Source organism: Geotrypetes seraphini, chromosome 12 (assembly GCF_902459505.1).
Source record: "Geotrypetes seraphini chromosome 12, aGeoSer1.1, whole genome shotgun sequence".
Classification (NCBI taxonomy): domain Eukaryota; kingdom Metazoa; phylum Chordata; class Amphibia; order Gymnophiona; family Dermophiidae; genus Geotrypetes; species Geotrypetes seraphini.
The window spans coordinates 62,470,174-62,496,021 of NC_047095.1; the positions used below are offsets into that span (position 1 = coordinate 62,470,174).

Consider the following 25,848-nt stretch of genomic DNA (forward strand, 5'->3'; position numbering starts at 1 on the left):
TCATTGATTAAACCATATCCACGTCATTCTCTTCTCGGTTGGGGCGAGAACTTTTCTGCACCCCCTGGTAGAGTGAGGAGTTTCAGTCTCTGGCAACCAGAGTTGAGATTGTGATGTCATAATGCCTCATTCCACCAATTAGAGCCAACCTCATCAGTGATGTCACAATGGCTTGATGTTCTATACTTGGCTCCGTTTTATTACATAGGAAGAGGTGCTGAAAAGTTCTCAGCCCAACCAACCAACTTCCTAAATTCTGAGTATTATTTTGCCACTGTAACTGAAAAGAGTGTTATCTTATTTAAAGTGCCAATTTGCAGAATGAAATTTTATGTTTTGACATCGTTTCAGATCATTATTTGCCAGCAGTTATGCAGGAGACAATGGTTTCAAACTCCCTGTGAAATGTTTTACAATCTACAGTATATAAATAGTTTTGAATATGCATAAATGGGTGTTCTTCTTGGATTTTTGACTGCAGTGGTACAGGCAGACTGAGATAGTCCCAGGTTTTGCCTCCTGGATTGATTCTCTGAAGAAGCGTGGCGAAACGGACCTGTCAGAATCATTAACAGAATCATTAACATAAGATAAGTGGCCTTGGCAGCTGGCAATGAATATAATGTTTTTACATAGAAAGGGGCTCATAATCGAAAGAGAAAAACGGCTAAAAAACGGCCTAAGTCGGCACTTGGATGATCATCAGTCAAAAACGTCCAAGTGTCAATAATAAAACCGGGTTTGGGATGTATTTAAAAATGACCTAGGCCTTCACAGTGCCGCTGAACGACCAGAGCTAAATGGGGCGTTTCAGGAGGAGTGTCGAGGGCAGGATGTGGGCGGGACGTGGGCAGGCGTAGACTTAGTCGTACTGCATGTATAACCGAAAGTTATACAGCACAGCATAGACAGAACTTGGACGCTGTGACTTAGACCATTTAAAACATGGTCTAAGTCACAAAAACCCACCTAAAGTCACCAGATAAGCACTGCAAACACATAATACAGACTCCCACATACTACCCCAGTGATCACTGACCTCCACCCTAACCCCATAAAAATCGTAATCACACCTTTAAAATTCAGCCTCTAGACCATCATCACCTGGCAGCCTGGCATAGGAAAGCCTAGTCGACTTGCACAAAGGCGGCTTAAGTCATCTTAGGGGGTGGGTTAGGGACCCATGGAGAGAAGGACCCATGCCCATAAGCCACTGTAATTACTGCATTGCTGGTTAAACATGTGCAATCCTCTAAGAAAACCCCAAACCCTTTTGTACTGCTCTATAAGTGGCTTCTGCAGCCATAAGGGCTATTGGGGTGGTAGATAGGTGGGTCTAGGGGATTTTAGAGGTGGTCTGAGGGGCTCACCATTATCTATAAGGGAGCTGTAGTGAGATGAAGACATGACACCCTTTTTGTTAAGTTCACAGCATTGCCATGTAAGGTACCCCACTATTTAGGTGTCATGTCTGATTGTCCAGTCCATCACTTTGTAGACCCCCTCCCACGTCCAAAAGGTCTGTTTCTAGGTGTTTTTGCCTTGGACGAAAATGTGGTATAAAGATGGACAATTAAGCAGCTTGGACAATCAGATCGGCAGGACATATAGTTAGACGATTTTCGAAACAGAAAATAATTTGGACGTATTTTTTGAAAATGTGTCCTAAGCTGTTTTTTTACTTTGGATGACTTGCAACTTGGACAAAAACGGACTTAGACGTTCCTTTCGATTATGCCCTTCCACGTGTTTAAATAATCATAAAAAAAGTATTAAAAAAATTATTTATAAAATCATCTTTGCACAAATGAAGCTTTGCAATTTTGCACACCCAAAATGTAGAGTTGTGATATGCACATTTACAGTTTTGTGGAGGAGGTGGAGGATCAATGATTAGAATATGGCTGCTTTAGTTTCAAGTTTCAAGTTTAATATATCTCTTGATTGATCGCTTAGTCAGATTTCAAAGCGATGAACAATTTAAAATACATTCATTAGCAATTACAAAATAAACAATACAATACAAATTTTGAATAGTAACATTAGGTTAAAAACTAAGACATCATTTAAAAAACATAGGGAGGGAAGGGATAGCGAAATACAATTAGGAATAGTAAAGCAATACAAAAGAAAAGTATAATAAGAAGACAAATTAAAACATAATTTATACACATTAGCAACCTATGTGAGATCCTTCCTCCAAAACTCTTGGGGCTGATTTATTATAAAAAAATAAAGATAAAAAATTTAAATTGTGTATTTCTACTATTTTCATGATTTGTTGGAAATTAACAAGATCCACTTCTGGTTTTATATTTTTTACTGTGGATTGTGGTATCTAAAATCATTTTTGGGTTGTTTTGTTGAGATCATTAATTGAACCATATCCACATCATTCTCTTCTTGGTTGGGCTGAGAACTTTTCAGCACCCTCTCGTACATCACACAACATACTATATAAATTCCTTCTGCAACAATCCTGTACAGTGTAGATTTGCACAGGGGAAGAATTTTCAGTTCACTTTTCCGAAACTTAGGCCCACTTTTACAATGCCACGCTACACGCGTTTTAGCACGGATTTAGCGCACGCTAAAAAGCTTAGTTTCAAGTTTTATTAAAATTTTGATGTATCGCAATATCATGAATTCAAAGTGATTTACAATTAAAAACAAGGTCTTAGTTATTAACTACAACAAACACACGAACATTACAAACTGATACATAAGGGAAATAGGGAGAACTACAATAAGCATAGTAAAGAAAACATGAAAGGTAAGTACAAAGGGAAGGTAAAAATTTTTTATTGTTAAATATTTTTATTGATTTTCAAATCATACAATCAAGAATAACTTGTACAGAAAGCAAGACTAGTAATTCAACATAAAGCAAGAAATATTTCAACAACATTAAAATAATTATAACTAATATGCTCAAGTCCTCAAATTATGGGATCCAAGATTCCTTAGCGAGAACAAAGAAAAGAATTGAACAAAATGAACACTCTTACTCTTAAAGTTAGCTGGAGGGCTGATTGCTGGGATTAATCAATAATCTTAGGGCTTATGATTTTTCTGCCTCCAAACGAGAGAGCGCTAAGAAGGAAGTCAAATGACTAGGTTCAAAGAAAACATATTTAACTGTTCTTTGATGCACTATACACTTACAGGGGTGTCGTAAATAAAAGGTAGCACCTAAGGATGTAACACCTGGCTTCAACATTAGAAATTCACGGCGACGCTTTTGAGCCTCTCGTGATAAATCAGGAAATATCTGCACTTTAAAGCCCATAAATTCTTTCTGTCTATTTTTAAAGAATAATTTTAACAACCAAACTTTATCAATAGAGAGGGCTACTGTTACAATCAAAGTACTTTGTTCTACAGCCTCTTTATCGGATTTCTCCAATAACTCCGATGCATCCAATTGTCCTTGGTCCAAGGACCGGTAAAAAATTTTTAAAGTATTAATAAAAATTAAAAATAAAATTCAAGAGATTTTTTTTTTTTTTTTTAAATTTCTTGGAACCTAAGGCAGAGGACATGTGAGTTTCTGTAGAGAACGGGGTCAAAAGAAAATCCGATGATTAGGTCTCAAAGGCATCCTTGTACAACCAGCATTTTACAGTCCTTTAAATTTACTTAGGGCTCCTTTTATAAAGGTGCGTTAGGGCCTTAACACGCGGAATAGCGCGCGCTAAAATGCTGTGTGTGCTAGCCACTATCGCCTCCTCTTGAGCAGGCAGTAGTTTTTTTGGTAGCACGCACTAATCCGGTGCGTGCGTTAAAAACGCTAGCGCACCTTTGTAAAAGGAGCTCTTAGAGATTTTTCTTCCTTAATAAATGGTGGTAAGGAGTTCCATATTCTGGGCGTTGTAACCGCAAAGATCGTATCTTGTCTTGTATTTATTATACTAAGCGATGGAATTACTAGGTTTTCTCAAACTTCTAGTAGGAATATATGGAATAATATACCTTTCTAGGAATGATGTGGCTTTAGTTGTTAACATTTTGAATGCTAATCGTGCTATTTTATAAGAGATTCTGTGGACAATTGGAAGCCAATGAGCTTCTTTGAGGAGAAGAGTCACATGATCAAATTTTTTCCTATTTGTTATCATTTTAATTGCGGCATTTTGAATTAGTTGTAGTCGACTCCTTTGTAGAGCGAGTTGCAATAATTTAACTTTGAAATGATCAGTACAAGGACATTCAGTGATGATGAGTCCAAGAATGGAGCAATTGATCTGATCCAGAATAACCCCAAAACTCTAATCTTAGTGACTTCCTGCAATTGGATATTATTTACGTTGATTGGGGCGGTGTTTTAGTCCTTCTTTCCAAGGGAAGTGTGTTATTTTTGTGCTATCTATATTCATTACTAGTTTATTTTCGTCGAGCCAGTCAGAGATTGTACTTAATTTCTTATTGACATTTTGGAATTCCTCTGTGGAATATGAGCCTAATGGAAGTAAGAGCTCCTTTAACTAAGCTGCACTAGCGTTTTTAGCGCACGCTGAAGATTAGCGCGAGCTAACCCCCGCCCGCGCTATGGGGAAAATACTAACTCCAGCTCTATGGAGGCGTTAGTGTGGGGGGCAATGTGGCACATGCTAAGTATGCGCTAAAACCACTAGCGCAGCTTATTAAAAGGAGCCCTTAGAGTTGAAGATCTTCCGCGTAGGCGAACGCTGTAAACCCAATAGATTGACAAAGTCAGCAGAGGGGCTAAAAAGATGTTAAAGAGTAGGGGGAATAATTGCGACCCCCTGCGGGATGCCATGGTTGGTAGATATCATGTCTGAGGTGGAATTATTAAAGATAACTTTTGATGATCTATCTGAAAAATAAGACTGAAACCACCTTTGTAAAAGAGGGAGTTAGTTTTTGTCCCTGGATTTTTTTATTTTGGAGGGGGAGGGGAGTATTGATTTCATATATCCATAATAATAAACATTTCTTAATGCAGAATTAGATTAGAACTTCCTAATGCATTAATTTGTAGATTAATATACATTAACAGAGATAGTAATGTGTGTTGCCACATTACCATATGCCAACAACATTAATAATTATATTAGTATCTAGACCTCATTGTATAAAATGAAACTTGTCAGAAAATAATGCATGTTAACAGTATGAGGGATCTTCAAAACGTTTCCACACTTTTATTTTATTGAACACTATTTATTACATGACATCACTACCTGCTAGGTGAGCCAGTTGCCTGACTGACCAGTCACATGACATGCTATGACACACCCTCCCGCCCCAACCAGAACCCTTGTATTAACACAGAGTAGCATAAATAAGTAACTTTAGCTGTGGGTTGATTTTGTAGGCACTAAAATGTTTAAGGCATGCTACTGAACAGAATACACACTAATCAATGCACATCCTTACTGGACAGTTTATGGGGTTAATATTGAAATTGATCTGAGATCATAAACTTTATAGAGCTATGGTTAGACCACACTTAGAATACTGTGTCCAACACTGGTCTCCATACCTTAAGAAGGATATAACTCTGCTGGAGAGGGTGCAGAGGCGAGCCACGAAACTAGTCAAAGATATGGAGAATTTGAGCTACAGAGAACGCCTCAAGAAACTGGGACTGTTCACCCTCGAGAAGAGAAGACTGCGAGGAGATATGATAGAGACTTTTAAAATATTAAAAGGATTTGACAAAATAGATCAGGAACCCTCATTACTAACATTTTCAGATGTGACACGGACAAGAGGTCATAGCCTGAAACTGAGCGGCAGCAGGTTCAGGACTAACATCGGAAAGTTCTGTTTCTTACAACGAGTGGTGGGCACTTGGAATGCTCTCCCGGAGGAGGTTGTGATGGAGACTACTGTTCTGGGTTTCAAACGCAAGTTGGATGCACACCTTCTTGCTAATCATATTGAGGGATATGGGAAAACCGGGTCTCCATAAAGGAGTACCTAAATGGGCCTCCGCGTGTGCGGATCGCCGGACTAGATGGACCTAGGTCTGATCTGGAGAAGGCATTTCTTATGTTCTTATAAACAGCTCTTGAGCAGTTAAATCACTTGTGCAGGGCAATCCGCTGATAGTCGGTGGCACTTGACCAGTTCTTGCTGCTGAATATCATCACAGACCGCTAAACGTACGACCGGCTATTTTGTGGGCAGGCTGGGGGCGGAGTCAGCACTTCTGCAGTTAAGTGTTCAGATTCAGCAATACCAGAACTGCCTAAGTTTAGCAGTTAAATTGGATCACTTAAGTCAGTCCTATCTGTACGCAGTGCCATTTAGGCTAAGTGCCGAATATCACACTTAACCATATAAGAGATTGCTGGCTGCATAAACTTGGATATTCAGTGCCAGTGCCCTGACATGGCCTGGCATGGGATATCTGGGAATAATGCCCAGTGGCAGCTAAAAAACAATTGCTACTGGCGGCTGAATATTGACCCCCATACTTTTAAAGTGCACATTAAAGCTGAGATTACAACAGGCTCCTCTTTGCTTTCTATATGAAGCCATTCGTCTCTCAGGTGATGGGGAAACAAGGCGGCTTGTGTCCTAGGAGATAAAGCACAAAATAAGACCTTGCTTTGGGAAACATTTGCCACAGCTGAGGTGTGCCTCAGATGCTGATCGATCCATGCCTTACTCCACTCCATAAATGTAGTGGCTTTGACAGAAGAAAAGCAGAAATACAAGTGCCTGCATGCTATAACCGCTGAGCCAGCTAGAAAGCATAACCTGCAATCACACAGGTGACAGGGCATAGCTACAGGTCGAGATTCAAGCAGAGTATGTCACAGGGTAAAATACACAAAAGAAAAGCCTTCTAGCAGGAACACATATAAGCAAGAAAGACATTCCAGGGAATGGTATTGTAGTTACTGCCTTTTCGTGAAGAAATTCACCCAAAGCTGAAGGATTCCAGTGGACTGCAGGATCCAAGGCAGCTTGGCTTTAGCAAAGGAACATCCTACCAAATGAATCTGATTTCTCTGACCGAGTGACCAAAGAACTGGATTAAGGACATGCACTTGGATTTCAGCAAAACTTTTGATGTGATTCCTCACAGGAGACTCAGAAATAACATACATAGTAACTACATAGTAGATGACGTCAGATAAAGACTCGAATGGTCCATCTAGTCTGCCCAACCTGATTCAATCTAAAACTTTGGGGGGTTTTTCCTTCTTCTTCTTAGCCATTTCTGGACAATAATCCAAAGCTCTACCCGGTACTGTTCTTGGGTTCCAACTACTGAAGTCTCCGTCAAAGCTCACTCCAGTCCATCTACACCCTCCCAGCCATTGAAGTCCTCCCCAGCCCTTCCTCCACCAAACGGCTATACACAGACACAGACCCTGCAAGTCTGCCCAGTACTGACCTTAGTTCTTCAATATTTGCTATTATTTTCTGATTCTAGATCATCTGTGTTCATCCAACGCTTTATTGAACTTCGTCACTGTTTTCATCTCCACCACCTCTCTCGGGAGTGCATTCCAGGCATCCACCACCCTCTCCGTAAAGAAGAATTTCCTTACAGAACGATCCAAACCTAGGACCAAGTGCAAAGTGATGCATGTAGGAAACAGGAGTTACTATCCAGGAAAAGGATCTAGGTGTCATTGTTGAGAATGCACTGAAACTCTTATGTGTGTGTGTGGTGGCAGCCAAGAAAGCAAATAGAAATTATCAGGAAAAGAATGGAAAACAAAGTTGAGAATGTTATAATGCCTTTGTATTGCTCCACTGTGCTGCTACACCTCAAATACTGTATGCAGTTCTGATTGTCACATCTGAAATAAGATACAGCGGAATCATAAAAGGTACAGAGAAAGCTGACAAAAATGATAAAAGGAATGGGACAACTTCCCTATTAGGAAAAGCTAAAGTGGCTAGAGGGGTACAGATAAGAGTAGAGGTAAGGTTATAGGGATAGGATTAGAGGTAATTTATAAAATTAGTCAGAGACCACTGTTCAGGCAGTGGGCCTGATGGGCCGCCGCGGGAGCGGACCGCTGGGCGAGATGGACCTCTGGTCTGCCCCAGCGGAGGCAACTTCTTATGTTCTTATGGCTAGGGCTCTTCAGCCTGGAGAAGAGGCAGCTCAGGGGAGATATGATAGAGATGCTGAGTGGAGTGAAACAGGTAGATGTAAATCTCTGTTTACTCTTTCCAAAAATACTAGGACTAGGGGACATGTGGTGAAATTGCTAAGTTGTAGATTTAAAACAAACCCAAGGAAATATTTCTTCACTCAACATGTCTAGTCTAGTCTAATCTTCGGTTTATATACTGGGTCATCTAGTGGTAGAGTTCAACTCAGTTCAGAAGATAAGTTATTAAGATATTTTTGAACTTTACGGAATTGTTGTAGATGACCTATCAATCTAACAGAGTCAGGGAGTTTATTCCAAATTTCTACCAGTTTAAACACAAGAGATTGGATAACCTTCCCTACAGATTTAATTCCCTTAAAAGAAGGGAACAATAGTTATATTTCTGTATAATTCTCGAGTGGCAAGATCTAGAAGTATTCCAATGTAAGGGAACAAAAGGGTCAAAAATTCCATAAAGAAACTTGAAGACAATACATACACACTTAAAGTGAATCCTAAAATGAACTATAATTAAACTCTGGAATTCGATGCTGGAGAACATAGTAAAAACAGTTAGCTTATCAGTATTTAAAAAAGGTTTGGATAATTTCCTAAAACAAAAGTCCCTAAGCAGCAAAAATTCAGTTGTACTCCTTGGGATCTTGCCAGGTTAGGGTCATCCAGAAAAGCCTAAAGTTGAAAAAACTGCAAATTGAAGTATTTCTCATTAATTTGATTATGCTTGATCAGAAAATAATATAAAAAAATGTTTAAAGACCATTCTGCTGGCCTTCAAGGTCACTGATTACATAAAGCTCCATTTTTCTTAAAATTTGCTATTATTTTTGCTTTAAGGAGAAAATTTCTTGCTTTATAGCTATAACTTTTATGTTTGCACACTCAGCAATGATACATCAAATAAAAAAGACATTTTATGCAAGAAATCTAGCAGTATTTTATTAAATGAACCTTCAGTATCTGCACTTTATTGTAGAAAATAATAGAAATTTAACATACTTTGCTAATAACTAAATACGTACACTTTGGTGTAGTCATCTACCAATGGCATTCCAAACACTCATGCACGAGGCCTTGTTGCAAATAGTTGAACAGCATCGCAAGCTTTATCCTGACTATCTCAAGAAGACATTGAGGCCCTGATTCTTGTAGGGACTCTGAAAATTAGGCAGTGGTAGGCATCCTACCGCCACCTAAATTAATCGGTTTAATTGACGATAAACAATGTTATGTCACCCACATCATTTTAAACCAATTAAAAACTAATTAAGAACATAAGAAGTGCCTCTGCTGGATCAGACCAGAGGTCCATCCTGCCCAGCAGCCCACTCACAGCGGTGGCCCACCAGGTCTAAGAACTGTATAGTAACCCTCTATCTTTACCCTTCTATCCCCTTTTCCTTCAGAAATTTGTCCAAACCCTTCTTGAACTCCAATACCGTATCTTGTCCTATCACGCCCTCAGGAAGCGCATTCCAGGTGTCCACCACCCATTGGGTGAAGAAGAACTTCCTAGCGTCTGGTTCTAAATCTGTCCCCTTTTAGTTTTGCCGAATGCCCTCTCGTTCTTTCAGATTTCGAAAGTTTGAAGAATCTGTCCCTCTCCACTTTCTCTATGCCCTTCATGATCATGTAAGTCTCTATCATATCCCCTCTAAGTCTCCGCTTCTCCAAGGAAAAGAGCCCCAGTGTCTCCAGTCTTTCAGCGTATGAAAGGCTTTCCATACCTTTTATCAAACGTGTCACTCTCTTCTTGACCCTCTCGAGTATCACCATATCCTTCTTTAGGTACGGCGACCAATATTGGACGCAGTACTCCAGATGCGGGAGCACCATTGCCCGATACAACAGCAGGATAACTTCTTTCGTTCTGGTTGTAATACCTTTCTTGATTATACCTAGCATTCTATTTGCTTTCTTTAAAAAATATATAGGCATCTGCAGAGCAGGCTGCTGATGTCCCATCTACAGAGGCGCCTACTGGTGTCTATGATCAAAGTGGGCATGATTTGCACTGGAAGTGACTGTAGGCGCTGATAGGAGCTCCTGTGGCCGTGATTCTCATGTAAAGTAGGTGCTGTAAATGTAGGCCATTAAAACCCTGGCCTACATTTCTGGTGTCTTCTTTACACATGGCGGCAAGTCTGCTTTTGGTGCCGGTACATGATTGATACACGACCAGCGCTGGTTTTGGAGGTGCTGGCTAATTCTTGCACTGATTGCAGAATCCGGCCTTGAATGCTTGAGTGTTTGGAATGCCACTGGTCGATGAGTACACCAAAGTGTACGTGTTTAGTTATTAGCGAAATATGTTAAGTTTCTGTTATTTTCCATAATAAAGTGCAGATATTGAAGGTTCATTTAAAAAAATACTGCAAGATTTTTTTCCTTAAAATGTCTTTTTATCATTATTTTATGACAGGACAATGTTTTCCTATTCTTTTGTGGTTGTAACACTGTACTAGTGGGGTTCTAAGGAATCCACCCCCCCCCCCCTGTTATAATAATTATATTGGAGACTCTACTGATTTATTCTTGTTTCTCAATAAAACAGATGATATAAATTGTATTTTTATCAATGTATCATTGCTGAGTATGAAAACGGAGCTTTATGTAATCAGTGGCTTTGAAGAATCCCAGGATAGGCTTAAATTTTATTTTATTTTTTTAATTTCTGTTATTGATGCAAAAGATCAGCATTTCTGCTCCTGGGATGAAATGCATTTCATCTCAGAATATCTACAAATCAAAGAAAGGAGGTCAAGGTTTTCTCTCAAAATAAACAAGCAAGTTTTAGTATTGAGATTGTGATTGCAAGTACTTCAGCTAGGGGGGGGGGGAGGTACTTGAAAGAACTGTTCCCTATTATTCCTTTTTTATTGATAACAATAAATTTGGCCCATCATTCCACACATCCAAAACTACTATAAGCCTTTTTTTTATTATTATAGAATAAACATAAAGATAACACCTTTTTATAAGAGCTCTTAATGCTTAGGCAACAACATCCTTCAAGTCTATGGTACAATGAGAACATACCATCCTCACCGTACAAACAAAGTTAATATTGCTCTGTGTTGTTTGCTCTTATTTGATGGTACGATGAGCACATTTGAATTCTAGATTCATTTGTTTACAGAACCTGAAGATTGACCAACTTAAAAACAATTTTTTTAAAATGTGTTCCAGGGATGAAGCAGAAATCTACAGACCAGTGAGCCTGATGTTCATGCTGGGCAGAATGGTAGAAATTATTATAAAGTTAGACATGGTCTAATGAGGCAGACTTAATTTGGATTTAGCCAGGGAAAATCTGCTCACCAATCTGCTCCATTTTACTGAAGATGTGAATGAGCAGCTGAATAAAGGTGGCAGTTGATATACAAGCCTGGAAGGACAGGCAGAAATAAACATGGATTTGTCAACACACAGCAGAAGCAGATATTTGATAAATATACAAAATAAGCATCGGAAGACTTCCTTCTGGAAGTATTAGTAGTTCCACCTGGGAAGGACAATTTTGCAAACTTTCACTTACAAGTGTGGTTGTTTCCATCTGTATCTGCCCAATTTTAGTGAAGCTCCAATTTTTACTTTTCTTAATTTTGGAGGAAGAAATAGAGAAAAAAAAATAGCGAATTGGAAAGGATTGGTGAGCAAAATATCCATTTAACCTTTTATGCCACATTGTGGACATTTTTCTTTTTTGAAAATGAGCCACTTAGTTTATCTAGGCTTAAAACCTTTTCTACTTATTTTTGTAAAATTCATATCCATTCTATTTTTATTTGATAGTTATATGGTTCATTATGTCTTTATTTGTGGTCCTAGATTGTTGTCATTCCCAGTGCAAGTAGTTGCATTGAAACACAGCACCATGTTGAGTCCTTCTGAACTTCTACTGTTTGGGGGGATTATTGTTACACAGATCTGTTGGTCTAGTTTTTATTATAATAAAGATTTTTTTGTCATTTCTTCACTCCTAGGTTCCTTTTTATTTATTTTTTATTGGGTCTCGCTTCTATTCCACATGTGCAAATAAATACATTAATTTGTTCTACAATATAACATTTATGTGCTAGTTTTTGATCCTTGGAAATGCATGGCATTTATTTTTCTAATGGATGTTTGTATGACATATGTAACTGGCAAATAAATGCCCATTTTTCCTGGCTTTCAGAACAGGCTCTATGACGGCAATTTCTGTTTTGAAATACGAGTGAAACTTGAGATGTCCTGATCTATGTCCTTTCTAACTCTATAAATAAACACTTGTGTGTACCTTTATTTGAAAACATTTATGCATTCTTCCAAGACTACAGTTTCAGTATAGATACACTTTCTGCAGGATTTCTGATATTTTATAAAGATATGTTGTGTGATCGGACTTGCCGGCGCTAGTGGCCTTGCCCGGGTCATACCAACCTCGGATGAGCAGTTTGTCGAGGCTTGGTTGGTGGAACAGGGAGTGCAGTGAAAACACAGTCAGGTTTTAAGTTGGGAAAAAATGTACTTTATTGCAAAAGTTCAATTCAATAATCTGAATAACTTCTCAGTATTTCAAACCATGGTGCATAACAAAGCAAGAACATCATACTCAGTTCAAACTTCACTTTCCATTCTGCTGCTTCCAGTTTTGTAAAAAAAAAAAAAAAAAAAAGCAAACCAGGTAAGTCATCAAAAGAACAAAACACAAGTTCATCAAACCGTACTCAATGGCCAGTGCTTGGGGGAAAACAGGGATATAACTTCCCCGAGCTTGGGATTTCACGCCACCCATCAATGGAACCAATTCTTCAAGTTCCCTGCCCCAAAAAAATCCTCAAAATAAGCTGGCATCCAAAGAGGTTCTTAGACAAGGAAAAGAAAAAAACAATCCAAAATAACTGACTTGTTACACTTCTTCCAGCAGAAGGAGAAACAACCATATCATGCCAAAGGCAATAGCTCATTAGTTTCTGGGTCCTGGCAAGGTCTTTAACAGTCCTGCTGCCTTGCTCACAAGCCCTTCTTTCTGCAGTTTAACCTTGGCAGTTCAATTGCAGAGAGCAATGGTTTTAAACTTAAATATTTTCTTCTTATTTGCCAGCAAACACTTTACTGCATAAGGGCTCCTAACTGAGCTCCATGCCTTCTTCATTTGCCAATTCCCCATACTCTTCAGACTCCATTTCCCAGGCATTTAATTCCTCATCCATATTAGCTTGCTCCATATCAATGTCCCCGATAACCTCAACAAATTCATCCTTGGAGGCTTTTACCTGGAAATCCTGAGAATGGGCAGCTTGCTGCTTTCCAGTCTTGAGCTGGAGTAAACTCCGCTCTATACCAGACAGTCTTGCTTTGGGAGATGGTATGTGCTCTCTTTGCTCCCTAGCAGCCACTCTCTTTTCTCCCACCCTGTTCTGATTAGGTCCCACAACAGCTGAGCTACATTTTAGCTGCCTCATGTTAGCAGCATTCTGTCCTTTCCTCAGCTGATTACAATCTTTCACACCTGGACTGGTTGTCTTAGCAGTTCCAGCCCTGGTTTTTATACTTCCCACCATGGGGCATGCTGGAACTTGTAGTTCCTTGCCTTTCCCTAATGTAAATTGCTCTTGAAAATCTGAACAGGTCTTAGGAGTTTTGACAACTTTAGAACTAGCATTTAAAGGAAGATTTTGGCTCTGTAGTGCTCCGGGCTTACTTTTAGGAACAGATGTTTCACCCCTCAGAGTCTTGCTCTTATCTCTATCCTCCTCTAAGCATCGCAGTGTTTCTTTTAAAGTCACAGGGGTGTCACTGTGACAGTTGGCACCTCTGTATCTTTATAAAACAGGCTACAAATAAAAACCTTCTCTATTCAAATTTTCCTGTATCTGCTTTAAGCTGATAGTGGGATTGTCTCCAGCTTACCTTTTTCCTCATTTTGTGCTGCATAGACCATCAAGAGAAACTAGAAACTTCTACTTATTTGCTTATCCAAAAATTAATGGGTGTAGATATAAGACCTTCTTAGATAGGACCCTAGCAACAATCTTGGTTAGGTAAATGAATTCAGCAAGCTATGTTATCCTATTGCTGTTTTTGGAAATTAATTAAGACCACTTTGTTCAATAAGTTTATTACTTTGTGAGTTTTATTATTGAAATTCTATTTTATAAATATTTGTATTTTTTACTGTATTATTGTATTTCGCTGATTGTCCAGCTCTTTGTATTGTAAACCGCCTAGAACTTTTGGTTATGGCAGTATAAAAGAATAAAGTTATTATTATTACCTCTTAATTTACACAACATAAAAATTTATGTACCGCAAAAGCCTTTCGGTTCTAGGTAATTTACAAAAGCAGTAAGGCTGAGTAGAGGCAGTGAACTGCAACATAAGTTTGCAGGCCGGTAGATGGAGAGTTCACAATGTAGTGGGAATTTAGGTGATATGTAATAATACATATTACTTTCTGTATGCAGAAGCATTGCTGAAAGTGGAGAATGGGTAGAGCTGGGTGAGATTTGATTGAATATATACAGTACATATGTGCCACATTTTACACACAGTTATATCTACCTCAGAGCAAGTGTAACAATGTGTGGGAGTTTGCATGCTGGCTATTTTTATAAAGGTATAAAAGTGCTTATGCTGCCTATAAAATAATTCTAGGTGCCTTGTTATCAAATTTCCTTCAAATTTCTTTTCAATTGTTCACTAACAATTCTCTAATGATTATTCTGTCTCTTTCCTAACGAATAGTAAAAAAAAATAATAACCCATTTATAAAAGTATGCTAACATTTGGGCATAGTGGACCAGATTCTACAAAAAGTTAGGCGGTGGTGGTAACTACCCTATTACCGCCTAATAATAATAATAATAACAGTTTATATACCACAGGACCGTGAAGTTCTATGCGGTTTACAATGATTAAAAGATGCTACAAATTGAGTGGAATTAACAAAGTTAAAAGCTCATGATTAACATCTCTAGGGATCAGTTATTGTGGAATAAGATTGTGCAGGTTAGTTGCCTAAATACTTCAGGAACAGATATGTTACTCCCTCTTTTACAAAACTGTGCAAGAGATTTTTAGTGCTGGCAAGCATGCTGAATTCTCTGGTCATAGAGATTCTATGAGCATCGGAGCAGCGCAGAGCATTCAGTGCGCTGGCTGGAGCTAAAAATCTTTTGCATGGTTTTATAAAAGGGGGGGGGGTTAATTGGTTCAACTGAGTTTACGTGGCATGATAATTGACAGATGCTGCACCATGCAACCACAAATAAATAAAACAATACAGAAATCTTTTGCAGTTATGAGAAACCTTAGACAAGTCCGAAAATTCTTCGAAAGAACACAATTCCAGCTCATAGCACAATCCCTAATCCTAGGCCTACTGGACTACTGCAACATCCTCTACCTCCCCTGCCCTGCAACAATGATTAAACAATTACAAACAATTCAAAATACAGCTCTGAGACTCATCTACTCATTGAGGAAACACGGCCACATTACAGAGGCATACATCAACTCACAATGGCTTCCAATCCAGGAAAGAATACTATTTCAATTCTACTGTATACTATTTAAAACTATAAACGGAAACAGCCCATCCTACCTGTAGAACCGTCTCATCCAAACTACCTCAACCAGACATAGAAAAACACAAACCCCATTCACACACCTCCCAATCAAAGAAGTAAAACGGAAAAAACTATACGACGGCCTACTAGCCACTCAAGCAGCAAAATTAGATAACCAAATCGCCAATCTACTGATAACAACCCCAGATTACAAGATGTTCAGAAAGGAAATAAAAACTATACTCTTCAAGAAATCCCTGAAAAAGGCTTAATACCACGAGTACCTTCCTTCTTCCCATCTTCTCCCTAACCCACTGATACCACTCTTGGAAATGACATGTGATCTTACTTTGTAACCTTCCATCTATAACTCTTTTTGTAATCCGCCTTGAACTGCAAGGTAATGGCGGAATAGAAATCTCTAATGTAATATCATGATAACTGGTCATGCCATGAAAATGCAATTAAACAGTAGTTAAAAAAACTACCACTATGCAGCCTCTGGGACTGGTGCCTAAGTTCCTGGTAACTAGCAGCCTGTAAAATCCTGGCCTACATTTCCAACGCCTAGATTCCTCAAGAACTGTGATTTTGAAAGTGGTGCCTGTTGGTGATTGACATAGCAGGCACCTGTTTACAGAATTAGGGCCAGTGTGGTTTAACGCAGAACTTTCCTGATATAGAAACATGATGGCAGATCCAGTCTGCCCATGGCCCATCCAGTCTGCCCATCCGCAGTAACCATTATCTCGTCCCCTCTCTAATAGATCCCACATGCTTATCCCAGGCTTTCTTGAATTCAGACACAGTCTCTGTCTTCACCAGCTGTTCCGGAAGACTGTCCCATGCATCTACCACCCTTTCTATAAAAATGTATTTACTTAGATTATTCCTGAGCCTATCACCTCTTAACTTCATCATATGCCCTTTCATTTCAGAGCTTCCTTTCAAATGAAAGAGACTCGACTCATGCGCATTTATACAATGTAGGTATTTAAACATCTCTATCATATCTCCCCTCTCCTGGCTTTCCTCCAAAGTATACATATTGAGATCTTCAAGTCTGTTCCTATATGCCTTATGATGAAGACCACGACCATTTGGACCGACTCCATCATTTTTATATCTTTTGAAAGTGCGGCCTCCAGAATTATGCACAATATTCTAAATGAGGTCTCACCAGAGTCTTATACAGGGGCATCAATACCTCCTATGGTTTATTAATCTTGTTATACCGCTCGTTCATTTCACTGGTCCTATTTCCTACTGGCCATATCTCTCTCTATGCACCCTTGCATCCTTCTAGCTCTTGCCATCACCTTTTCAACCTGTTTGGCTATCTTAAGGCCATCACATACAATCATACTCAAGTCCCACTCTTCTGTCATGCACATAAGTTCTTCACCCCTAAACTGTATCATTCCCTTGGATTTTTGCAGCTCAAATGCATGACTTTACATTTCTTAGCCTTACATTTTAGCTGTCAAATTTCAGACCATTCTTCAAGCTTCACTGGGTCTTTCTTCATGCTATTCACACCATTTGGGGTGTCTACTCTATTGCAGATTTTGGTATCACCATAACGAGGCAAATTTTACCTGACAGCCCTTCAGCAATACTGTTTATAAAAATGTTAAAAAGAACAGGACCAAGAACAGAACCTTGAGGCACACCACTGTTAACATCCCTTTTCTCAGAGTGGTTTCCATTGACCACTATCCTCTGTCGCCTTCTAACCAGTTTCTGACCCAGCCTGTCACTTTGGGTCCTATCCCAAGGTCACTCAGTTTATTTATTAGACGTCTGTGTGGAACACTGTCAAAGGCTTTACTAAAAACTAAATACACCTCACCTAGTGCACTCCCTCTATCCATTTCTCCGGTCACCCAGTCAAAGAAATTGATCAGATTTGTCTGACAAGACCTATCTCCAGTGAATCCATGTTGCCTCTGTTCCTATAATACACTGTATTCCAGCAACATCACCATTCTCTATTTTAAAAGCATTTCCATTAATTTGCTTACCACAGAAGTCAGACTTACCGGCCTGTAATTCCCTACTTCTTCCTCTCCACATCTGCCCTACTCCAGTACCACTCCTGACTCTAGAGAAGTATTGAAAAGGTCAGACTGTGGAGTCATCAGAACTTCCCTATGTTCCTTCAGCACCCTTGGATATACACCATCCGGTCCCATCATTTTGTCTACCTTTAATTTAGCTAGCTTCTCACAAACACAACCCTCTGATAAACGATCAGGGTCTACAACTCCCCCATCCCTGTTCGCGTTTTTCTTTTGCAGTCCCGTTCCCAGCGCTTCAGCCGTGAACACAGAACAAAAATATTTGTTAAGCAATTCAGCCTTTTCTATATCTAAAAAATGTCTTGTCTTATCTCCCCGTTTTACCTTGTCAGCTATTTTTTCTTCCATTTACATCTTTGCTTTCCTTACGAACCTCTCGTAACTTTTCCAGATATTTTTGCCCGTCTTCCTCTTTCTGCGAACTTTTGTAGTTTATGAAAGCTAACCTGTTATTCCTTACTTTCTCAGCTACTACTATTGAGAACCAAAGCGGCCTTCTTTTCCTTTTCCTTACTTACCTCACAAAATGGTCTGCCACCCTTACAATAACTCCTTTCAATTTTGCCCACTGCATTTCTGCTCCTTCCAGACATTCCTATCCAGACAATTCCTTGACGTAATCCCCCATCCAAACAAAATTAGTTTTTTTTAAAGTCTAGAACCTTTACTTTTGAATGAGCCCTCTCTATACCCATCTTAATATTAAATCATACCATGTAGTGATCACTGGATGCCAAATGATCCCCCATTGTAACAATAGAAATACTTTCCCCGTTTATAAGAACTAAGTCCACTTTGGCTCCATCCCGCTTGTGTTCCATTACCAACTACTGGAACAGTTCTCCTAGTAGAGAATCCAGGATCTCCCTACTTCTAGAAGATCCTGCAATAGGAATACCCCAATCAACATCCAGCATGTTAAAATCACCTAGTAGTAAAACTTCCCCTTTATTAGATATATTCTGAATGTCAACTATTACATCTCTGTCCACTTCTGTCTGTGAAGGAGGCCGGTGTATCACACCAATGTAAATATATTCACCATTCCCTCTTTCCAAATTGATCCACAATTCCTCTTCCTTGCTCTGCAGATCTGGCAATTGTGTGACTTTAATATGATCTTAAACATATAACGCTACTCCCCCCTCCTTTCCTGTCTACCCTGTCTTTCCTGAACAGATTATAGCCCGGTATAACTACATCCCAGTCATGGGTCTCCATGAACCACGTCTCCAGGCTCCGCTATAACCAACTTCTTCCATCACAGCTTCTGGATCCAGAATCTTGTTTCCCATACATCGAGCATTAGTATATACTGCTTTCCAGACATTACCCATTCCCCATCCATGTAGAGATATTCAGTGATTTACTTACCTGAGGATTTTTCTATTTTTTATTGTGCTAATGTTCTCATCAATGACCTGCATATAATTAATGCAGGAGCACTTATTGCCTTCTATTATTGCCTCCCATGTTGATCTTGTGTTATATTACTTGGATAATGTGGGAATGCCCACTCTCCACCCATAATAATAACACATATATATATAGCTTCACACTAGAGTTTAACAATATCAATAGTATTTTTTCGGGACCTTCAGAAATTTTAAACCTGAATCCAATATACATCTTCATTGGTCCGTTTTTTTCTTTTTACTTTTTCAGAATTTCTTAGTTTCTTAATATCAACCAGTGATCTTTCTTTCTTTTATAATAAAAGTGGTTACTTATCGGAAGATATATTCATACAACTTCCAGCACTTCACATGTCCGTGCAGCAAGCCTTCGACATGACGCTATGTTTTGCCTCACTGGCTGCTTCAGGAAGGCATCTTACTTTCTGTTATTTCCTTTAAATCTAGTTTCACACTCTCCATCCATGACATGCCCCCCCCAAAAAAAAATTTTTTTTTTTTTTTAAATGTGTAATGTGAGGACTTACCCTAAGCCAGGGGTGTCCAGTGTCGGTCTTCGAGGGCCGCAGTCCAGTCGGGTTTTCAGGATTTCCCCAATGAATATGCATTGAAAGCAGTGCATGCAAATAGATCTCATGCATATTCATTGGGGAAATCCTGAAAACCCGACTGGACTGCGGCCCTCGAGGACCAACATTGGACACCCCTGCCCTAAGCTAACAGGCAGAATATTACAAACCCTTTTACCACATTATGGGGGTCTTTTACTAAGGCGCGCTAGCCGATTTAGCATGCGCAAAATGCTAATGCACCCATTAAATTTGACGGATGCATTAGCATATAGTGTGCGCTAAATTGACTAGCACATCTTAGTAAAAGGACCCCTATGTGGTAATCCTGTATTAAAGGCTTATAAAAGGACATCATAAATAAATATTGACTGAAATCAATTTTAGAAAATTAGCCAGTTATGTTAATATAATTTCTGTCCCTTCTGCCACTGTATCTGCTTTTTGGAAGATTATAGATTTCTTGTTCTTCATGTCTAGTATCTTATTTGTAATGAATTGGCATTTTGCTTTCAAAACAGTCAAAGCCAGACCTTCTGTAGACAACAATTTGATCCAACCAGACCCACTGAAGTGCAGCAGCAGTACATATTAAAAAAAAATACTAAAAGAATAATTTTCTCCAATAAATGAATCTTTAATCTCTCTAAGCGCTAAAATATTTAATTTAAAATTTGCTCTTCTGACGGAGAGAGTAAATTAACTCATGAAATTAATCATATTAAATTTAATGAAAACATAAATACACTAGCAGTTTCCTATCTACGCATACAGCTTGGAGAAATAATGATTTATATTTAAAATAGTAGTCTGCAAAAAATCCTGCTACTGTTTAGGAGATGATTTAATTTTGCTTCTATTTGCCTATTAAAAAATGCAAATAACTACCAGACAGAAAAACCTTGGCTTTGTAAAGCAGCAATTCACCTTTTTATGAATAGGTTTTCATAAAGTCAGAGGGGAAGTGAGAGTCACCACGACACTGTCTGCTGGACCAATAAAAGTAAGGAGAACAAAGGGTAAAAACACGGACTTGAAGAACACATGGGGAGAGGACTTTGAGCAAGTGGAGAGAGCTGGCAGCTTACAGAATTTCCCTTTAAAAATCCATTGATATCTGGTTCTATCGAGGGATTTGAGAGAAATGCTGGGATTTCAAAACTTAACAAGTGCTTTAAATCAGTGGTCCACAACCAGCCAGCCGGGTTAGTCCTAATGAATACGCATGAGAGATTTGCATATAATGGAGGTGACAGGCATGCAGATCTACCCCATACATATTCATTAGGGCTAGCCTGAAAACCTGACTGGCTGGTGGTCCTCCAGGACAGCATTGGGGACCACTGCTTTAGATGGCCTGCCCCTGTTTCCAGCTCTATTCCTTTCTCTTGTAGAGGACAATAGTCATGCTGTTGACAGCATGAGCACTGTTCTGTGGGGAAAACAACAGTCTACCTACAAAATATCTTTGAAAATTGCCTTCATAAAGACAGGGAGTACAACATCTTAGGCCCTCTACCACTGTTTGTTTCTTTTGTTTCAGTTATTCAACAATCTGAAGTTTATTGGATTAGCAGCCACAGTTCACAAAAAACATTTTTAACTGACACCCATTTCAGAATGCAACAAGCTGTTTCAAGTTTATTCATGGCTTGATATACCGACCATCACATGTATCTGAGCGGTTTACAATATCACAAATTAAAAAGTTTAATATGAATAGATAAAATAAAATAATATGGGATAAACCTAAAACTATGACAATGGAGACTGATTAGAAATGAGAGGATTTTTGGGGATAGGAAAGTAATTAATTACAATAATAAATAAAAATTTAAGGGGAGTAGAGGGAAATGAGGTAGCATGAGGAATGTAGGGATATCGCTTCTTAAAAATGTTGTTTTTTTTAAAGCAGGAGGGGGCTTAGGTACCTGGGCCAATCAGATCCTAGGATCCTGTAGGTTGGGCAGGGGAGGGGCGGACCTGCCTCATTTGGAGGGCCTGCTGGCCGGACGGTGCGAAGACGCGTCCGGCCAACTTGGAGGTAATTACGACCGAGGAGGGGTTTCATTGGGGGTCCGGCAGGATGGGTTGGGCACCCTCCTGTCGGCGATCTTCGGGGGGGGGGCGGGTTCTGTCGGCAGGAAGGGTTGGGCACCCTCCTGCTTCGATCGTCAGGGGTGGGGCCTACCAGCAGGAAGGGTTGAGCACCTTCCTGCCGCGAATGTCGGGGGGGGTTGGGGATTGGGGAGACTGGCGGCCGTTGCCACGGCCGCTATACTAATCGCAGCAGGGAGATCCCTTGCTGTGATAAAGTATAGCGGCCGCATCTCCTTACCATGTAGGCCAGCATTTTGCTAGCCTACATTTAAGCATCTCCCGCTCTGCTAGAGAGACACATAGGGCCGCTTAAGGCTACTGCCTAGCCTTAGGTGAGTTAGGCGGGCTTGCGGGCTTCTCTAGGCTCCCGGAGGCGCCTTCAATATAGGTGGCCTGCCTGGGGAGCATTTTTTTTTTTAGAAAACGTGCCACCTGATTGGCTGATTAGACAGCTGTAGGATGCCTACAGATGCCTACAATCGGGATGCCCTTTGCAGAATCAGGGCCTATATGTCACCAATTCTACTATATTAGTCTGAAGCATCATTCATTCTTCTTTTCTTTTTGCTTGAGGAGTTTGTTGATCTCTCTTTTGCCCATGCCAATGTACTTTGAAATAATCCCCTGATTGTTCAGGCCAGGAAGCAACAGCAAGAAACTCACAATAAAATAAGTGTCCTATCCAAGCAATAAAATAAGTGTCCTATCCAAGCAATAAAATAAGTGTCCTATCCACAATAAAATAATCCAAGAAATCACAGCAAGAGAACTTATCATAGTCATGAAATATACTTTAGGTTTTTTTCCTTCAGAAAAAAAGGGGCGCTTCCACCAACCAACAATGCGACAACAACTTTTTACAAGGTTGCTGCAAATTTCATGAAATCTCTGCTGCTGCTCTGTGGTCCACTTATTTGAGCCCAAAATTCTAGGCGCAAGAGCGGGGACTAGATAATCAGCCAGACACAGAAACACAACAAGACAAGAAACACCTGACAAAACTGATGGAACCAAGTAATACACCATTAGAAATACTAAAGAAATTGTGCTTATGACAGCAGCTGGAAACCAGGGCTTCTCCCAACGAAGAACTCAGTCAGCTACCAAAATCACTTCACCCCATCCTTGCAACTGCTCCTCAAGATTAGCCGTCTCTCCAGCCAGCAAATTTGTGCTTTTATTATCTACATCTGCCATCATAACCCCAACCCAGCACAGCCTTTCAGAACCTAACGAACGCACCAGATCGAAGACTAAGCGTCTGACTACTCCTTTATTAAACCACACTACTACTAAACATTTCTAAAGTGCTACTAGACATATGCAGTGCTGTACACATTATGGTCCCCTTATATTAAGCTGCATTAGGGATTTTTATTGCCGGTCCCTGCAGTAAAAGGTCCGATGCTCATAGAATTCTGCAGTGGCTGGTGATAAAAAACCTTAAAGCAGCTTAATAAAAGGGGGCCTATATGCAGGTTCTTTCTCTGTTGTGGGCTCACAGACTGTTTTTATTTTGTACTTGGGGCAATGGAGTGAAGTGACTAGACCAGGTTCTCACGGAACTTTTGTAGGAATTGAACCAAGATCTCATTCTACTTCTTTCAACATTAGAGGACTCTTTCACTCTGTTTTACCTCCTCCTTGTTTGATCTTCTAGCTCAATCAAAACACCCCCCTGCAGCAGGAGAGAGGCCCAATCTCTCCTGCTGCCAAACGACACACACCCCTGCAACGGAAGAGATGCCCATGCTCTCCTACCGCCAACTAACCCCCCCCCCCATACCTCCGATGACCCCCCCACCCTTTCCCCCTTACTTTAGATGGCTGGCCAGAGTGATGCCTATTCCCTCTGGCCAGTTGGCCCACCTCTTCAAAATGGCCTAAGGCTCTGATTGGCCCAGGTTGTTTAAGGCTCTTCCTATGGGAGGGGCCTTATGCATCTGGGCCAATCAGAGCCTTAGGCCCCTTCCCGGTGCAATTCCTGTAGATGAGCTGAAAGACAAAATCAAAATCACTGGCAAATCAATATCCTGCTGTTATCAGTGAAGATCTTGTAATGGACATGTGTCATCTGCCAGCTGTTCATTGATCAAATTTTGGAGAGAACCAGCTGAGCCCATTGGAGCTGCTGAATTGCTTGAAACAGTACAAACTGGAAGGACTCTTTCCAAATATATGCATCAGCCTGCGTATTCTGTTGACAATTCCTGCCACTGTCGCCTCTGCAGAGCGCTCATTCAGCAAGCTAAAGCTGGTAAAAATTTCTCTAAGATCCATTAAGTCACAAGCGTGACTAGTAGATTTGGCAAGACTCAGTATTAAGTCTGATCTAGCAAAACAGATTAATTCTGATTATGTAATTAAGGGTTTCACTAGGAAAAAGGCCAGGAAGTACCTTTGTTTGGCAGACAATATATGCTATTATAAATGTCTTTTACTATTATAAATATATTACTTTATTATTACATTTATACCTGAACAGTACTCCCCTGAAATTCATGGGGGTTCTGTTCCAGGAACACCTGTGAATTTAAAAAAAACGCAAATGTGGTTTAGGAGCTGATCGAAGGCAGGAGGGGGCAGCTGGGGCACCGGACGGTGCTGAAGATCATTCTCATTATTTTCTGACCACCTCTTCCTGGTACTAAAGTCAGGCTACACCAATCAGGAGCTGCTTTGACATGCCCGATAGCGTGTCAAAGCAGCTCCTGATTGGTGTAGCCTGACTTTAGTATCAGGAAGAGGCGGTCGGAAAATACCGTGAATTACTGAGTCCGCGATTCGTGAGGGTTCACTGTACATACTTATCTAAATGTATCAATATAATCTACAATTGTTAGAAATAAATAATAATATACACATGTACATGTGTGTAGAATTTTGTATAAGGTCCCACACACCTTCTTTGTACCGGGGCCCAGATTTTCTTTCAGTGGCCCTGCCTCAAGGTTCTGTTCTTGGGCCTGTTCTTTTTAACATTTTTATAAGCGATATTGCTGCAGGGCTGTCGGGTAAGATTTGCCTCTTTGCGGATGATACCAAAATCTGCAATAGAGTAGAAACCCCCGATGGTGTGAATAACATGAAGAAAGACCTAGTGAAGCTTGAAAAATGGCCTGAAATTTGGCAGCTAAAAGTTTAATGCTAAGAAATGCAAGGTCATGCATTTGGGCTGCAAAAGCCCAAGGGAAGGGAACAGCATTGTTTAGGGGGTGAAGAACTTATGTGTTTATGAACTTATGGGTGTGATTGTATATTGTGATCTTAAGGTGGCCAAACAGTTTGAAAAGGTGACAGCGAAAGCTAGAAGGATGCTAGGGTACATAGGGAGAGGTATGGCTAGTAGGAAAAAGGAGGTATTGATGCCCCTGTATAAGACTCTGGTGAGACCTCATGTAGAATATTGTGTACAGTTCTGGAGGCCGCACCTTCAAAAAGATATTAAAAGGATGGAGTCGGTCCAGAGGAAGGCTACTAAAATGGTATGTGGTCTTCATCATAAGGCGTATGGGGGCAGACTTAAAGATCTCAATCTGTATACTTTGGAGGAAAGGCAGGAGAGGAGCGATATGATAGAAACGTTTAAATACCTGCGTAATGTAAATGCACACGAGTCGAGTTTCTTTAATTTGAAAGGAAATTGTGCAATGAGAGGGCATAGGATGAAGTTAAAAGGTGAAAGGCTCCGGAGTAATCTAAGGAAATACTTTTTTACAGAAAGGGTGGTAGAAGAAGTGGTGGACACACAGGAACAGGGGAAACAAATCCACAAAATACAAGAGAGCAAAAGTGGAAATGTCCAATCAGAATGGTGCACAAAAAGTGTCTTTCAACTCATCTGATAAATTCAATATCTTTATTCATCCAAAGTAACTCATTGACTCTACATGTACATGTTTCGGCCTCCCGGCCTGCATCAGGAGTCTTGAAAGTCTTTGAGGATACAATGGGATATGAGATCTTATACCAGCCACTCAAAACGTTGCTTCGAATCTTCGTAGCACTAAGTGACGACG

At 40.0% G+C, this 25,848-nt stretch overlaps 1 protein-coding gene and 1 pseudogene across 4 annotated transcripts in view; one reads left to right on the forward strand and one right to left on the reverse strand.

Moving 5' to 3' along the window:
- BEND5 (BEN domain containing 5) overlaps positions 1-25,848 on the forward strand; it is a 1,015,515-nt gene that overhangs the window by 513,801 nt on the left and 475,866 nt on the right. The window lies entirely within an intron of this gene.
- Positions 22,373-23,026, reverse strand: LOC117346121 (annotated as a pseudogene).